General features: G+C 37.3%; 1 pseudogene; it reads right to left on the bottom strand.

Moving 5' to 3' along the window:
- Positions 1-18719, bottom strand: part of LOC149147070 (non-structural maintenance of chromosomes element 4 homolog A pseudogene) — a 49407-nt pseudogene extending 30688 nt beyond the window's left edge.
- Positions 18720-19110: the final 391 nt, after the last annotated feature.

The following is a 19110-nucleotide window of genomic DNA, read 5'->3' as shown; positions in this document are numbered from 1 at the left end:
CATCATCTAGCAAGAAGAGGTGGAGGTAGTCTTGGTATTGTGATTGAGGTGGGTGTGGCGTAGGTAAAATCTAAGTGTGGACACAAACAATTCCTCTAGCCCAAGAGAGCGGGTCTAGCCATAAACAAACAATCTATCGAAGATCTCCTTAAGCTAGAATCAAATAAGAGGGCCTACCTCTTAGTATGCTATTCCGCTTAGTGATGATCTTGCTTCCTCATTCCAGCTATCTTTCTTTTCCTTCCTTCGAACACTTGAAACAAGTCAACAACAAAAAACAACAAATGTGATAACATACAAATTGCATTCAACCTACTTAACAGGTCAATAAAAATTAAGCCATAAATTTGTGATATGACATTTCATGTATGAAATCAATCGATAGTTGCATCCATATTAGTTCAAGAAGAGATTACAACCGATGTCTTGACGTTGTTGTTCTCCTTCGACATATCCGGGTTCCCACACACTTCTGTTAGCATCTCATGGATAGCCTCAACAGTGGTATTCTCAAGGCTCTTTCTTTAGTCTTCACACCAAACCAAACTCACAATTCTCCCTTAAACACAAGCTAGAAAGCTACAAACTATGGGTAGCTTGACGACTACTCCAAAATCAAAACTTCAACCATAACTTAATTGGGACTAAAAGCTAACTTGTGTTTGGGAAAAAGAGAGGTTCATATAGCTTGAATGGAGGGGAGATGGTTCCTCTTCTCATGGGAGAAGGCCTTAGCTCTTGGATTATTTCCATCCTAATAGGGGAAAGGAGCCCACATTGACCTCCTCGACTCCATCCAGCCTAACCATTTACTAGACTTTTGTTACGAAGCTTCTAGAGCTGGAAGCTTTGGCTCCATATTTAAAAAAATTCCAAAAGAGGATTGGCGCAACTAAGAAAGGGTTCAGTCTATCTGATCGACGCTAGGAACAGTTGTAAACCCTGCATATCGGTGCAAGGAGGACATGGGTTATTAGCGCCAGTCTTGTAAACTGGGATAAACAGAAGATTTTTGGGAAATGATGCAAAAGGGAATTGTTCTGCTCATGAAGAGGGACACAATGGGAGTTTCTTCATGATAGGAAATCATGTTAGGTACACTATAGAGGTCCTCCAGGATCGTGGACGGGGAGTACAGGGATAGTGACAAAATTCTGTGTAACATTGGGGGTTACTCATTTTTGTGAGATTACATGCTTTGTTGCATCCTGCTGAAAGTCAAAAATATGTGTAACTAAGGGCTCATTTTGAAATCACAAGAGGTCAATTTTTTTTATGAAACTATGTTTTTAATTTTTTATGCATGCTGGGAGTTATAAGGTGTATGTGATGGATTGATGGACATTACAATGTTTTTGGAGTGGGAAATATAAATTAAACTCAAAATTTGAATTCTGTTGCGCACCTGCTGCACAAGCGGTGACTAGGCATTTTGGGGGTCTGCACACATGAAAGGAGGCATCTAGTGGGTCCTACACCAACACAACACCATATTCAATGTACCCATCAACTTGCTTTTATCCAGTACAACCTGTAACAATGCAGAGCTGGAAGTCTACTGCACACTGTTGCGCAACTTATCACCCAAGCTCACTTTTGCATTTTGAAATTTTTGGACCTTCTATAATTATGTTAGTGATCAGGATAGGGATGGATATATGGATAAGTTTGATTTTCTAAAACTTTATGTTCCTAATTTTTTATCAAGCTTTAAATCATGATTTTTACAAAATAGGATTGTATCGATATTCTTTGCAGATATAAGATACATTGTATCTGGTCTTTTATTTTCCATGCAAGAAATTTTTCCTAATTGTATTTAAGAAGAACAAGACATGACAAAAGGGTTTGGTTGGGCCTAGACTATAAGAAACTAAGGCTATTTTGTATTTGCACTTATTTTCCAAATGATTAGAAGGTGAATGATGTTTGGACAAGGATACTTGTGTCATGATTTACTGGTTTGTTTTCCTTCGTGAATTACATATATTTTGTTCTCAGATCTATTTTTCAAATATAGTTTAATATTGTATAAGTTCTTCCTGCTCAACTAAAAGAAATTTATTTCAGAATTCATACACTTGCTCTGATTTAGTTTTCATCTAATCGTAAGTGTGATTTTTCTTCCATGGAAAATCTGAATTCATCTACGGTTTGATGCTCAGTTTGTCATTTTTTTCTCCTATCCCATTTATCTTTCTCCTACAAGGAAATTTTGATAAATAACCAATAAGTTTGCCTATATTGCCCTTATTACAAATTGCATTATGTCCATTATTAATTTGGATTTGTAACTTTGATCCAAAATAGCCCTCACCCTCTACACCCAATTTTAAAAAATAAACCAAAAATCAATTTCTCATAATTTATAGCCAGCCTAAAGCCCATATCTATTAGTCCCCTAGGTGACTGATAACACTAGACAAGGACAGATCCGTCTCTAAGACTAGGGGGGCTGGACCTGCAATATATTTGACTTGATTTCCAGATAAATCAATGCAATATATGTGATTTCAATTGTTAACTTTTGATGACAACTAACTAAAGCAAGGTGAAATATTTCTAATGTAAAATGAATGTATATCCTTACCTCTCCTTTAGCACTATGATTATTCACAATTAGATTTAATTTGAAACACACAAGCATGCAAAAAATATATACAAGTAACAACAAGAAAGATGCACCCAAAGCCTAAAAACTGCTTACAAGTAAGCATGCATTAAAAACATTAATATGATGACTGAATCTATTCACTTTAGTAGGAAGAAACAAAAAGGTTAGTGGATAATGGTCGCAGAGTTGCACTTAGCTATATTATATTTCCAGGGAATCAAACCAAAGACTATATTGAAGACCCTATAAATGAATTTAAATTCACTTATTTGAAGCGAATATAAGTATGTTTGACTAATTGGAAGCTATGGTCGAAAGGATCCCATAATGACCTAAGCTCAAAGTTCAAAATTATGCAAGAAAGCTAAGAATTTGTAGGGAAAAGAAAAAAAACTGCCCCAGTCCAATTCTCTGTCAAAAGGTTTGATAGAGAATTAGATGCTTTGCGGTGGCTTATGTAGGGCATTGAACATGGGTCCATTGCTTTGTCAATGTTAGGGAAGATATTTGAAAGGGTTTTTTAACCAAAACACCTAGTTTTAAGGAAGAAAGTTTTGAGACTTGATCCTCCCCGAATTCCTAACAAGGACTGAAAAATAATAAAAACAAAAGAATGAAAACAAATGAGGCACTAAAGGACTAAAAGAAACCTACTAGGGTGTTCCCTAGTATGCTCACCAATTTTTTTTAGTCAGACTTTCCTCTATTGCCAAGAGTACTAGTTCCCATAGGCCATCCTAAGTCCTATCACAGACAATTGGAAGGATTGGTTATATGGAAAATATATTTATACAATTTTTTTCCTTTGAATTTTAATATTACATTTGCATAAACACACAAAGTATCAACCATCACTTTCCTTTCGTCTTCTTATAAACAAGAGATTTCAAGTTTTAGTATTGCATATGCATACACACATAAAGTGTCAATTGTCACTCTCATTTTATATTCCTTTCAACAAGTGATTTCAAGTTTTAGTACTGATTTAGTATTACACATACATATATGCATAAAAGGAACCAATATATTAGAAGGAGGTGATCAATCCAAATCTTAGAAATCGAAATTATCTTTTTGCCTTTACTAGTGTGAAGAAGAAAATAAACATTGCTAAAATAAGAACAAATTCTCATGAGCTTGATAGTGAAACTCGGTGTTGACCAATTTCCAAAACACTATGGGATGAAAAAGTCTATCAACTTTGTGATCCTATGAGGGTTAAAGATGGAAAACACTCTCTTAGATTGTCCATTTGGTACTCATATTAAATTTAAATTTCACAGTATTTGTCACACTACCAATATTCTTGACCTTTTAAATTAGCGAAATTATGATGATATTAGAATACTTCTCTTATACTTACTGAGCATATAAATAAACTTCTAAAGACTTTTAAGTAATCTCTTACCTTCTTAATGTCGGATAAACCATTAAAATCTTAAGCAAAGTCTTTCGGTAGAAATTACATAAGATAAATTTTTGGCCGACGCGAACCAACAATTGTGTTTCATCATATAGCCCTGATGATGAACCACAATTGTTGATTAGAAACATGTTGGCCAAAAAATTATCTTATGTGATTTCTACCAAAAGATTTTGCTTAATTCATCATGGATCATAGAAGCGTGAATATAGAAACATTTCAATATTAGCCAATGTTAATCATCATCATTAACATAAAATATAAAACCATCACATTCTTATATTTTTCTGATTTGCATATACACAAAAGAAATCAACCATGAAGTTCAAAATGCTATAAGTTCTTATGAAACTTAAAATGCCAATGTAGTTCTTGACAATGACCATAAAATGCCAATGTAGTTCTTGACAATGACCAGGAAAATGGTGTCATTCATGGACTCTATTGGTATGATTCGAACAATCAATTTCAAGGAACCATATTTGAGTTGTCAATTTGAGGTGGCAATTTGAATTGTCCTTTGAGCGACTCGCTTCATAGAGGCTTGTGCGGACTATATGGCTTCACATCACATTCAGCCATTGCTACCAGATCTATAAAATAGCTCATGATAACGAATTCATGCGAAAATAATTTTAATAATAATTCATGTTATAACGAAACAACATACCCGTCAATTAATAAAATTCGAAAAATATCATATTCAACATTAAAAAACAAAACTAGATTATAGTCGAGGAAGCTGCATTACCTCGCGTCCGTAGCAACTAATGTTGTGTGTAAGATATTGACATTCATTTTGATTACAATCGTCAATTTTATTAAAGAATCGATTTCTTAAAACAAATGATGATCAACAGTATTACTACTTGCAATCATTTTTTAATTTTCAATGTGCAAATCCCTAAATTACAAGATAACATTAAAAATAATCACCGGATTTCAAAATAATTTTAGAATATATATATATATATATATAAAGAACTTATATATTAGTGAAAGAACTTACACCTACCAATGTTAGGATTTTCAGCATAATATATGTTATGATAAGTGAATAATTTCTTTTCCAAAATTTAATAAAAATGATGTGTTATAGTTTCATTTTATTTTACTCATACAAATCTTAATTCATTTGAAAATGGTTGAAATATATATATTAAATTATTTTAAAATAATATAAAATAATTGAAGTTTAATATAATATAATATAGTTTTAATATAATATAATATATTTAATTTTAAGTTTATGTTTTAATATAATTAATGTATTTAATTTTAATTTAACATAATTACGCAATTATATTAAAAAATGTGGTTGATATACATAGGTGAATATCAATCACATACACAACCATATTAATAAATGTGTTGAAAAAGCCCACAAATTTTAGTAATTTAGATTTTAAATTAATTATAATATTTATATTCATATTGATAAATATATAATTAAAAAATAATAATACTACTACAAAAATAACTATTATAATAAAAATATAAATAAATGATTAATCAATCTATTATAATATGATTATTTATAATATTATAAATAGTAATGGTCAACCATGATTATTATAAATAATTATGTGGAAACATCAATGTAGAAATATATATATATATATATATATATATATATATATATATATATAGATATATATATATATATATGGATTTTCCACTTATCTATTTTATATTATATAATTTAAATTCTATAAACAATGTTTCATTAGAGTTTTTCACTTTATGTACATTTATTTAAATGTGTTTTTTTTTCCAATCCAAGATGTTTATTAAATATATTATTGGTTTGGTGGTTAATTGTGATAGAATGTGTATATAGCAGTTAACAACTTTTAACAATTTTTGAAATTTATTAGGGGTTTTGGAAAGACCATGGAGGGTTTTAATTTATCGTGTTGACCATGGTTGACCATGGTCAACCATGATTAATAAATTTGGACCATTGTTGATTTTCATATTGAGACAATCTTTGTGACAATGTGACGTTGGACCATGGTTGATCATGATTGACCAATCTCTTAGGTTTATTAATCTAAGGGTTCATATTCCTAGGGTATAATATCATTAATAAGGTTTATAACATCAATCCCTTGGGTTTATTAATCTAAGGGTACATATTCTTAGTGTATAATATTATTCATAGGGTTTATAATATTAATCCTAGGGTTTAATATCAATCCCTTGGGTTTATAATCATAGTCAACCATGGTTTAACGTCACATTGTGGCAAAGATTGTCGCAACTGTGCTCAACTATCGTCAACCATGGTTCAATGTCACATTGTGACAAAGATTGTCTCAATATGAAAATCAAGCATGGTCAATGACGATCACCCATGTTCAATCATGGCGACAATGGTCAAATGTCACATTGTGAAAAATATTGTCTCAATATGAAAACAATAATGGTCAACCATGGTTAATCATTGTTAATCATGGTCAACATTGGTCCAACAACACATTGTGACAAAAATTGTTTGAATATGAAAATCAACCATGGTCAACCATCATCGACCATGGTCCAATGTAACATTGTGACAAAGATTGTTTCAATATGAAAATAAACCATGGTCAACCATGGTCAAATGTCACATTGTGTCAATGATTATCTCAATATGAAAATCAATCATGGTCAATCATTCTCAACCATGGTCAATCATTGTAAGCCATTGTCAATATGAAAATAAACTATGGTCAATCATCGTCAACCATGGTCCAATGTCACATTGTGCCAATGATGATCTCAATATGAAAATCAACGATGGTCATCCATCATCAACCATGGTCAACCACGGTCCAACGTCACATTGTGAAAAACATTGTCTCAATATGAAAATCAAACATGGTCAATGGTGAATAATGGTTAATCATCGTCAATAACCATGGTCACATTGTGACAAAGATTGTCTCATGGTTAAATGTCACATTGTGACAACCATGGTCAACTATGGTCCAATGTCGCATTGTGACAAATATTGTCTCAGTATGAAAATTGTTGGAATAAGGAATTACTGGGGGGGGGTTGAATTAGTAACAGTGAGGCTCTTAATAATTTCTATGAATATGTCATTAGTTCTTTCCTCTTCTATATGTTACTTATGAGAGAATTAATACATAATACAAATGAGTAGCAAGATGATACCTTCATATGTACATACAATCCTGGTGGGCTGCAGTATTGCAGCAATAATGCTGCAACTCCTAGGGCTCCCTTCTTTACTTTTATCAACCCGGTAGTTCGTAACAAACTTGGAAGCGACGGTGCTATATGCACAAGTACTAGCTCTTGCCGCGACTATCACTGGATGAGTTGGCACAAGTCCGCTTAGGAGCTTAATCCAACTTCTATGAGCTCTTAGAAGAAGCTTTTAAATATGATGGATGAAAGCTAACTCAAAGGAGGCTAATCTACTTGCAAAAAGAAGCGGAAAGCTTAAAGGAAATGCAAACCCTAGCAAACCCTAGTTTTACTGACTAACCCTACTGGTGCAAGTAAAAGGATGAAAGCTACAGAAATGGATGCCATTGACTTCTATAAAGGTAAAATGCATGTGACTAAGCTACTTCTAAAGAGAAATATGAAGAAAACATCTTTTTTCATTTTTGAGTAATTTCGCAGAGTTATTATGCATGTGCTTTGACTATTTTTTCTATGCAGAGGTTGATTGGCTAAAGGAAATGCTTGGAGGAGGTTGGGAAGGTGAGAAGAGGGCCTAAGGGGTCCCTAGCACCCTTCCAAAGAGTTTCACAGTGATCGGATCTCAAGAAACCGCTTTCGTGAGCTTCTACAGGAAGTCTGCAGGGGTTCTACAGGATGTACTATAGCTTCTACAGGATGTTTCTACAGGATGTTCTGAAAGGGAATTTTGAAGGGTTGATGGTGGAAAAAAGGTGAAGAAGTGGGTATGGAGGTGAGATAAGGGTGTGAGGAGGTCTAGGACTTGGTGAATGAGGATGAGGACTGGTTAAGGCGATTGGATTTGGTTCAAGGATGGAGGGAGTAAGGTTGCACAAAGATATGGGAATTAGGTCAAATTGGAAAAGGGGTGGCAAATGAAAGGGAGGAATCTGAGTTAGGGGGTTGGAGTAGGTTGTCTGATGGGGGGAAGGTAGGCAGGAAGGCATCATAGGTGTTCTGCACATTATTTTCCAAAACTAATCAACAAAGATTAAGAAAACCAAAGATCTAGCTATTTTGACCTAATTTGACCTAGAAACCATAAGCATGATGAACAGAAGTTTATTGGTAGCAAATCATGTAAGATAACTATGAAAGCTAAGCAAGAACAGATTCTAAACATGCAAGTACAACTGGTATCAACTTTCCTAACTAAAAATCTAACACTAGCAATTGCATGAAGAAGCAAGAATAGTGTTTTTATGGCAGCAAGGACACCTTGGTCTCAGCTCATGGTCCCGAGGAGGGAGAGGTGAGATCAAGGGTTGCTTGATGGCCTTTTTCAAAGATCTTTTCTGCTACCAACCTATCAAATCAACCTGAACATGAAAAGCTATTTCAATCATCAAAAGCAACCTAAATAACAAAACAAGATTTTAACCTAAATAACAGATTTTATTCTAAGAATGCAGTAGAGACACATCAAAGTACATAAAGGAGGTACTGGGCACTTGAGTTGGGCCCAACCCCAAGAGCTACAGCCTCCTAAGAGAGATTAGAGCTGGTGCAAAGCTGGATTCATCTTTATTGAGCAAGAAATAATAGTTACATCCCAAAAACTGTCCACAAGAAAAAGCTTGAAAATGTGCTGAAATGCAGAGCTAACCTATTGGCTAAAATCTAACTAACATCTGACTAACTCCTCCTAAAATTGAACTATAAACTGGCTAACTGAGCTGAGGCCCTAGGCCTTCTTGTTTATACAAATTGAGGACCCTAAAAGCCCTCCTAAACTTTAGGAACTCGGCTGCCAAAACTTGCAGTTAACAGCAACTTTACTAGCCCTTGCTCGGCTGCCCTTGTGATAATCGATGTGGTGGCCCTTGAACTCTGAGCTGGTGGTGGAGAATTCGAGGTAAGAGCTCATAAATGAAGGGGACACCTTCCTACAAATCCTCTCCACGAATTTGGCTGCCAAGTGCTCATTTAAACCTTTGATTTTGTCTCAAAATTGACTAAAAATCTGCATAAAGCACACATTAGACTTGTTGGCATGATGACTAACCCAATTCACTCTATTAGCATAAATATAATCAAAAACATTCAATGAACTACTGATAATGGTGGATTAAGTCGAATTAGGAGGCTGAATGAGCCCATATAATTATCCATTTTTGAGACTCATCATCACCCCCTACTGAAAGTGTTGCTCATCCTCTGAGCAACTAATCTATCTCTTCATCTTTGATGGCCCTAGTGGCCTCCCTATCATCCCAAGCTTCTGATGTGGTCTGCTCATGTGTGCCATAAAATTCTGCCTTCTCGTCCATGTCCTTCCACTGCTCCTCCTATTTTGCTTGTTTGAATTCTTGTGCTTTTCTTGGCCTTAAAATACATGGATGCCTGCCTTTTTCCTTTTCTTTTTGTTTTGTAGGTGTGCTTTAATGTAGTAAGCACAGCTGCTGCCTCCCTTGCTAAGATTTCAGGTGATTTCTCTTTTGCTGTTCTTTTTCCTTGCTTCCTGTAGAAATCCTTGTGTCAACTGTTTCTGTGTGTGTTGCTGAGATCTCAGGGTGTGCCTTTTCCTTTTGTTTTTGTGTGCCTGCTTTGGCTGTGGCAACCTTCATTTGGGCTTTCTTGGCCTTTTTCTTCACAACCTTTTTCCTTTTTTGCCTTCTTTGTTTTTGCTGTTGTCTCCTTTTCTGTCTCATGCTCAGCGATCTTGTTAACTTCCTCTTTTTCCTTCTGTTCTTCCTCTATTTTGCCCTCTGCTTGAATGTCATATGCTCCCTCATCAATGTTCTTCTCAACTTATTCAATTGGCATGGTGTTGAGTTTGTGTTGTAACCAGAAAAGAAAATGCTCAAGTGGGAAAAAAACACAGTTAATTACTGAAGCAGAGGATGACTGAATTCGGTTTTTTTCTGAACCCAAGAAGGAATTTTTCATGTGCTCCTTACAACATCAAGTAGCAATAATTATTCTATTTTAAGACTACTGTCACCCAAAATTTGACTGTCTGCTTATGAAATTTTTTTATTTTTATTTTTACAGAACAGAGTATAGGGGCACGGGTTCTTTTCTCAACACATAGATAGATAGACACAGTCGTTTTTTCACACACTCACACAGGCTGGCCCTATTGCTTCATGTATCTTTCCTACAGGGGAATTTTGAAGAAGGATGGGAGATTTCAAATGCAGAGAGAGAAGGAAACTGTTTAGACTCAGGGAAATTTGCAGGTAGACTTTCACTTTTTCAATACACAGGCAAACTTCCACTTTCTTTTTCCCCAATCTACTGTCGTGTTAAATTTACCCTCTTACTCAAACAAATCATGCATAGAGGAGTGTTCTCGAGCCTACCTCATTTGGAGCTTGAAGTTCGATGAAAATTCTGGGTTTTCCTTCCGCAGAGCTGTTCTCTGCCTTTCCTGCAGAAGCCTTCCTCTAGAAGGCTCTCGTTTCCTATAGAATGAAACTGCGCTTCCTGTAGAGCCCGATAGGCAGGAGATTTTTTTGAAAAATGGCCTAGAAGGATTGGTTCGCTGCTATGGAGGTGGTATGGAGCTTGTTGCAGCTGCAAGGAAGATGATAAAATTGAAACAACAATGGTGAGAGTATTTCAAACATGAGTTCGATTGGCTGCTTATGGAGACTTCCATTGATGGAGGGTGAGCTGGCCAAGTGCACGTTGGCTGCATGCAGACTATTGGTCCCCACTGCAGTGTTATTATGAACTGTATGTTCTCTGCATGTAATCACTTCCATCAATTACGTTGGAGTTTTAAACGGTCACCACTACCTGTTTTTAGATTTCTTCCTGAGATGGCTGAGCACACGTGTTGATTGCACCCACCAAGCATTGTTTGAACTGGATGAGGGTGGCCAGTTAGCTGGCCACCGATTCTTTTAATCACAACCATCTCATTGTTCACACAGCTCTTAAATTACCTTCATGCAACAGAGGAATGAGTTTAGTCACATACTTGGAAGTTGAATGTGGTTGCTGTGAGGTGTTGTGGCCTTTCCTTCTACTGCATGCATTTGTTTCTGTGGATGCATGCTGGTTTGGTTGCTGATACGTGGCTTATTTTTTTTGGTGCAGGTATCCTTTGGCTGGATCTACGCTGCAGGAGCCTGCTTCAACATTTAGATTTGCACCCTCATGCTGTTGATGCTAAATTTTTACAAGACAACAACTTGTTTTCTCCATAGCTCCCAAATGATAGATTGGATTGACCTAAAACTTTATGAGCATGTTTCTATCATCATTATACACCTCCCATAGAAACATTGTGGCCAATGGATGCACAGATTTCAAGAAAAACTGAAAATGGCTGAATATTACAGAGGTCAATTTCTCGAAAATTGTGCATTGGAATCGGCTGAAACTGCTTGGGTAGGTTACTATCACCTATATGCATCTCCCCATGAAACAAGTTTTGAAATGGATGCACGGATATGGAGAAAATGCAAAAATGGCTGATGGTGATGGAGGCTAATTTCTTGGAAACCGTGCACTGGAATTGGCTGAAATTGCTTGGGCATGTTGCCATCATCCCTATACAACTTCCTGTAAAACGATTTTGTAAATGGATGCACGGTTTTCACGTGAGGGAAAAAACAAATTTCTGTTCTATGTATTTTTGCTTCAAAGCATTCTGCAGGCGGTTTGCATAGTGAGAAAAAACGAGCTTGGGCTATAATGCAGACTTGGAATTGATGGGAGAGAGGTTTGAAGATTGTAGGAGGACTTATGAACCCTTTAGGAAGCTATCATGTTTGCCAAACTACTTTTTAAAATCCATTTCTAGCTTTCTGTCATTTCTACAGGAACTTCCTGTAGAAAACACAGTTTTCATAAAAGAAGCACAATGAGGTGGAAAAATGATGGAGAAGGGTGAGGAATGGAAACATGGATGTTTGCAGGCCTCATGGACATATTCCCAGCCTTCGAGTCCTCTTCGGAGATCAATTTTGGCTTGTTTGTAGGCTTCCTGTAGAAGACACAGAACTTCCTATAGAAGACACAGAACTTCCTGTAGAAGGCACAGAACTTCCTCTGTCTTTGTTTTGAGCGATCCTCTTAACCTACAATGTCCTTGCTGCAACCTGCAATTATTCAATGAAAATTAGGTTTATTTTTCTTTTTCTTTTTCTCTTTTTTTTTTGAAAACAACTAGGGTGCCTCATGGAGGTTTTCACCCTAATTGCCTGCCCTGGGCACCTCCAAGGGAGGTTTTCACCCAGGGATCTTATTCTCTTTTTATTTTTCTTCTTTTCCAACCCAATGACCGCCTCATGGAGGTTTTCAATCAATGAGCCAATTTGAGGCACTTCCGAGGAGGTTTTCACCTTAGATTTTTATTTTCCTCTTATTTTCATTTTTTCTTTTTTCTTTTTTCCTACCCTACCCTACTTGAAAAAAAAAAATCATTTTCAAGTATAAGAATACTTCCAATGGAGCCATGTGCACATCGAGATTAGAGACAAAATGATGTGGAGGCTTGAAATGCATGCTTTGACAGGGATCCAGATTTTAGAGACCAAATGATCTGACTTTGAAGGGATCAAACATAGCTGAGGAAGAGAGTACTACTACAACTTAGTGACTGTCTAAAACCATATCTCAATATAGTTCTGATATCCTTGGTCCTTTTGCTGATCTGGATCATGTTTCATGTCACCTTCTACCATGACCTTCTCATATTCCTCTTTTCGCTGATTTTTCTCTTGAATACATGGAAGATTTGATGGTAACCATGAGGGAACTCTCTCGATCTCGGATTTTGATGTCTTCCCTTCATCAAGTGCAACCCATGGTTCTTTGATCTTTTCTTTTGAATCTTGTTTTGCTGGATGTGGTCCTTCAATACTGTCAATATAATCTCTTTTTTGCCATACTCTTCTTGAGCTATGGCAAATGTCATTGAGCTCAAGAGGAGTCATTTGGAAGTGTTGTACCTTAGCTTTGCAATTGGGTTGAGCTACTCCAATGGGCAGGTTTGGAAATGGTGGTACGAGTAGTTGAGTGGGGGTGTATATTTGAGATGGATGTGGATGGGGTTGTGGTTGGGCAGGTGGTCCAGGCAAAGGAGTGGGAGGAGTGTTGTATTGGGGCCTCCACCCCTGATGAGGTGCATTCCACTTAGGCTGTGGCTGAGCGTAGGGGTGAAATGGATGAGTAGCTAGTTGAGCAAGATATTGAGGATGATATGACCAAGGAGGGGGTGTGGACCAGGAAGGATGAACGAGGGAACCCTTAGAAGGCATGGAAGTGGTTTGATAGGGGTCATAATAGGTCTGGGATGTCCCTTGCATTCCTTGCTGGTAAGGTATGGGTCCATTTGGCCTCCTTTGGTTCATATAACAAAGTGGTTTAGTGGCTCCTTTGGCCCTCTCACATGCAGCTTTAAGTCCGAGTAAGGAGGGGCACTGATCCGTAAGATGGTCTTCTTCACAGACAAAACACACTTCTATAGAGTGCAAAGGACATTTGTTCCTAGGATGCTTTCTAGTGCACCCAGGACAAAACATGGCCAAAACCCTCTCGGCTTCCTCTTGCTTCCTTTGGATCCGCAAGGTATCCAGTTGCATGGCAAGAAACTGCCTCATCTCGCTCTTGAAATCTTCCATCTGATTTGCAAATTCGTTTTTGGATAAGGTGTTGCTCCCAACATTTCTGTTTGTAGCCATTTGCTCCAGAGGAATGTTTTCTTCTTCTTCTCCCCTAGAGGTTCTTCAAAATATGTCTTGTTGTCCACCTAGGGGTTCTTCTCAATCATAGTCATCAAAGAAGAGAGAAGGTTGGCTGTGTGAAGTAGTGGGGGTGTTGTGCAAACATTTTTCTGACTTATCTCTACTCCTACAAGGCATGAAAGGAAATCTTTTTCGCTGATTTTTGTTTTTTTTTGCTTGTACCTACAAAACTGAAATAGATTGAACTACAACTAACTAAAATCTATCTTGCTAAAATGAAAATGCGGAATTGAAATGAAAGCAAGAAAGGACTAATCTATTTTGCTGAAATGAAATTGTAGGAATGAAATGCTAGGCTACACTTGCAGAATTGAAATTACGGAATTGAAATGCTAATCTACTCTTGTAATGAAATTGTGAAATTGAAATGCTAATCTATGAAAGCAGGAAATGTCTAATCTACTTTTGCAGAAATGAAATTGTAGAATGGAAATGAAACAATCTACTCTACGCCTGCTGAAATAAACTACTTAGCAGAAGGTTGTAGTAGAAAATAGAAGAAAAGCAGTAATCACTAATACTCTGACGCTTCCTTGGCAATGGTGCAAAAAATATGGTGGGCTGCAGTATTGCAGCAATAATTTTGCAACTCCTAGGGCTCCCTTCTTTACTTTTATCAACCTGGTAGTTCGTAACAAACTTGGAAGCGACGGTGCTATATGCACAAGTACTAGCTCTTGCCGCGGCTGTCACTGGATCAGCTGGCACAAGTCCGCTTAGGAGCTTAAGCCAACTTCTATGAGCTCTTAGAAGAAGCTTTTAAATATGATGGGTGAAAGCTAACTCAAAGGAGGCTAATCTACTTGCAAAAAGAAGTGGAAATCTTAAAGGAAATGTAAACCCTAGCAAACCCTAGTTTTACCGACTAACCCTATTGGTGCAAGTAAAAGGATGAAAGCTACAGAAATGGATGCCATTGACTCCTAGAAAGGTAAAATGCATGTGACTAAGCTACTTCTGAAGAGAAATATGAAGAAAACATCTTTTTTCATTTTTGAGTAATTTCGCAGAGTTATTATGCATGTGCTTTGACTATTTTTTCTATTCAGAGGTTGATTGGCTAAAGGAAATGCTTGGAGGAAGTTGGGAAGGTGAGAAGAGGGCCTAAGGGGTCCCTAACACTCTTCCAGAGAGTTTCACAGTGATCAGATATCAAGAAACCACTTTCGTAAGCTTCTACAGGAAGTTTGCAGGGGTTCTACAGGATGTTCCGAAAGGGAATTTTGAAGGGCTGATGGTGGAAAAAAGGCGAAGAAGTGGGTATGGAGGTGAGATAAGGGTGTGAGGAGGTCTAGGACTTGGTGAATGAGGATGAGGAGTGGTTAAGGCAATCGGATTTGGTTCAAGGATGGAGAGAGCAAAGTTGCACAAAGATATGGGAATTAGGTCAAATTGGAAAAGGAGTGGAAAATGAAAGGGAGGAATCTGAGTTAGGGGGTTGGAGAAGGTTGTCTAATGGGGGGAAGGTAGGCAGCAAGGCATCACAGGTGTTATGCACATTATTTTCCAAAACTAATCAACAAAGATTAAGAAAACCAAAGATCTAGCTATTTTGACCTAATTTGACCTAGAAACCATAAGCATGATGAACAGAAGTTTATTGGCAGCAAATCATGTAAGATAACTATGAAAGCTAAGAAAGAACAGATTCTAAACATGCAAGTACAACTGGTATCAACTTTCCTAACTAAAAATCTAACACTAGCAATTGCATGAAGAAGCAAGAACAGTGTTTTTATGGCAGCAAGGACACCTTAGTCTCAGCTCATGGTCCTGAGGAGGGAGAGGTGAGATCAAGGTTTGCTTGATGGCCTTTTTCAAAGACCTTTTCTTCTGCCAACCTATCAAATCAAATTGAACATGAAAAGCTATTTCAATCATCAAAAGCAACCTAAATAACAAAACAAGATTTTAACCTAAATAACAGATTTTATTCTAAGAATGCAGCAAAGACACATCAAAGTACACAAAGGAGGTACTGGGCACTTGATTTGGGCCCAACCCCAAGAGCTACAGCCTCCTAAGAGAGATTAGAGCTGGTGCAAATATGGATTCATCTTTATTGAGCAAGAAATAATAGTTACATCCCAAAAACTGTCCACAAGAAAAAGCATGAAAATGTGCTAAAATGCAGAGCTAACCTATTGGCTAAAATCTAACTAACATCTGACTAACTCCTCCTAAAATCGAACTATAAACTGGCTAATTGAGCTGAGGCCCTAGGCCTTCTTATTTAGACAAATTGAGGACCCCAACAGCCCTCCTAAACTTTAGGAACTCGGCTGCCAAAACTTGGAGTTAACAACAACTTTACTAGCCCTTGCTCGGATGCCCTTGTGATAATCGATGTGGTGTCCCTTGAACTCCGAGTTGGTGGTGGAGAATTCGAGGTAAGAGCTCATGAATGAAGGGGACACCTTTCTACAAATCCTCTCCACGAATTTGGCTGCCAAGTGCTCATTTAAACCTTCGATTTTCTCTCAAAATTGACTGAAAATTTGCATAAAGCACACATTAGACTTGTTGGCATAATGACCAACCCAATTCACTCTATTAGCATAAATATAATAAAAAAAATGCAATAAACTAACGATAATGGTTGATTAAGTCGAATTAGGAGGCTGAATGAGCCCATATAATTACCCATTTTTGGGGCTCATCAAATCCATCACATGAACAACATACACATATTGACACCGATATTTTCACATGGAAACCCAAAGGGAAAAAACCACCAATCTATTTGTTGTTATGATCTAATTAAGCACCTACTTAATTACATATGTTTGTTTGTGAGCACCCATTCACATGAGGCACCGACCCCTTTAGGATAGCAAACACCAACTTGCCAAGAGGCACTAACCTCTTATGAATGCAGGCCACCACTTGCTCTAGCCACTATTCTACCTTTCATACAATTTTCAAACTGAAAATAGAGGCACATACAAATATAGAAAAATACCAATTAGGTTCACTATAGAATGAACCTTTTTCTCTCGGTCCTCTATTGTTCCATAGGCTCTCTCAGCCTCATGCAACAACACCCTATCCTATGCACTTTGTCTTCTATTCCATAGGCTCTCTACTACACTCTTCTTTAGTTGAAAACTTGGGATCATTTCTCAACTCTCTCACACTCTTCTCTACACTCTTTAGCACATGCAACAATACACAACAATAGTCTCTTCCCCATTTTCTCAATGGCAATCATTGGTTTTGATCCTCTGTTGCACTCTGCACAATGTTGTCTCTGCTACCTGTTTCCACACTGCCCGAGTGTACTTCTATATGGATCCTCCTGCTATTGTTGTGTCTGATGCTGGAATTCTGCCACTACATTAAATAAGAGAATGGGCTCCTGTGCATTCCACCAACTCTCTGTGTGATCCTCCATGCTGAGAATATAATCTCAGTTAATTTGTGCACACTGGAAAGGGTACCCATGCTTGTTAAAGGCTTGCAGAGTTTGACTGTACCATAGCATGGCCTCTCTATTTCTTATTTAAGTTTATGATGCGTGCATGGGAGATCAGAGATGGCTTTCTTTCAACATCAGAATAGCCCAACAATTTTTTCCTTGGGAATTGTGGTCCTTATTTCCTTGTCCAAGCTATTTTTGTAGTTGCCACTAGCTTCATCAACCAACTTCTCTGCACACATTTACTCAATAGTTTTTGACCCATTTGTCCTTTAACACTTTATACAGGTGTATTAGATACATAACTCATTGTAACATTTACTGAAAAGATCTTATGAAATTGCAAAGTCCTAATTGATTTTAGCTCCCTCTGCTTAGCCCTTTACTATTTTTCCTCCATGGGACTGGGCGCTGTAACCGGCGGCTTAGATTTTAGGTGCTAAGGTCTTCAGATCCTATCGAGGGCCTATATCCCTATGTATAGCTCTTCTATCCTTGGTTCTTTTTAGTTTCCTTGACCAAGCACTAAACACCATCAGAGCTCCCTATTTTGTAACTTATCTTGAATTTCAATTATAGAGGAGTTATGAAATTCCATCCTCCAAAATAATTTCTACATGGCATCACATAGCACATAGGTGCTTAGGCCTTCTCTACATATTTGGTCCTATGGATCTCCCATGACCATGTGCCAATCCACATCGGAGCCCCTTTGTCATATAAAAAATTTTCTATAAGGAAATTAGTTAGGAGTTACAAAAAATCCAACGTCTGATATGCCGACTTTCGAGATGACACCATGCTGTCATCATCACTCCACATGGTGCCTCCTTAGTGGTGACACGTTTCGCTCAGATTTTCCCCATTAAGCCACCAAAAATGTCGAATCTCACTGCCACATTTCCACTGTACAAGCACATCATGCTGATGTCATATGCCTTATCAAATCTTGAGTGACCAATCAACTGCTACCATGTGTCTATTAGACGAGAGAGAAAGGGTTTTCTTGGTCTTTGTTTTTTTCCAAATTCCTTTGTAATTCCTCTCCTTTGAAAATTTTGATGCTTCCAAGGAAATTAATTTTTAAGGACTTATGATATTCCAATGTTTCGATGGCCCTATGCTTCGAGTTTCTAATATGCTTCCATGTGTCCTGTCTTGCTGAGGTTCTGCCCTACTTCTGATATGACCATTCCTCTGATGTTTCAAGCCTTCATCCCATTTTGGGTCCCTTTAAAATAATCCATCGAGGTTCCAAGCCTCTAACCTTCGATATTCAGCCCTTCTAGTATTAGGTTCCAAAAATCGGTTGTCTCTGATATTCATCCTGCTTAGGGCTTCAAGGCCCTGATTTCGGTAGTCCATAACTTTTGATCCAAGAGGTCATTTGCAGACTCCAACACACCGTTGAAAATATCTTTTAGAGAAATTTCTAGTGGAGAGGTTCTGACGTATTATTTGATCCCATCTTCCACTTGATAAATGGTTGCAAACTCTCTGCCTCAAAGCTAGTATGGTTGACATCAATGCCAACATACCAAATCCTACAAACCATCCATACAATGCCAATTGGCCAACAATCTCCCCCTTTGGCATTGATGGAAACAACATAAGCTCCCCATGAAACCAGGAATGGTCGTCATTACTATTGTTCTTCTTAGTTTCTCTAGTAATCTTCTCCCCCTTTAGCATTAATGGCAAAGTATGCCCTTGAAAAATACCCCTAAACCATTGCAACCTACTCATCCATTGATCC

This window comes from Pinus tabuliformis, chromosome 9 (assembly GCF_031772625.1).
Source record: "Pinus tabuliformis cultivar Carrire ecotype Pingquan chromosome 9, CPIR1, whole genome shotgun sequence".
NCBI lineage: Eukaryota > Viridiplantae > Streptophyta > Pinopsida > Pinales > Pinaceae > Pinus > Pinus tabuliformis.
This window is presented reverse-complemented; position numbering and strand designations above follow the sequence as displayed.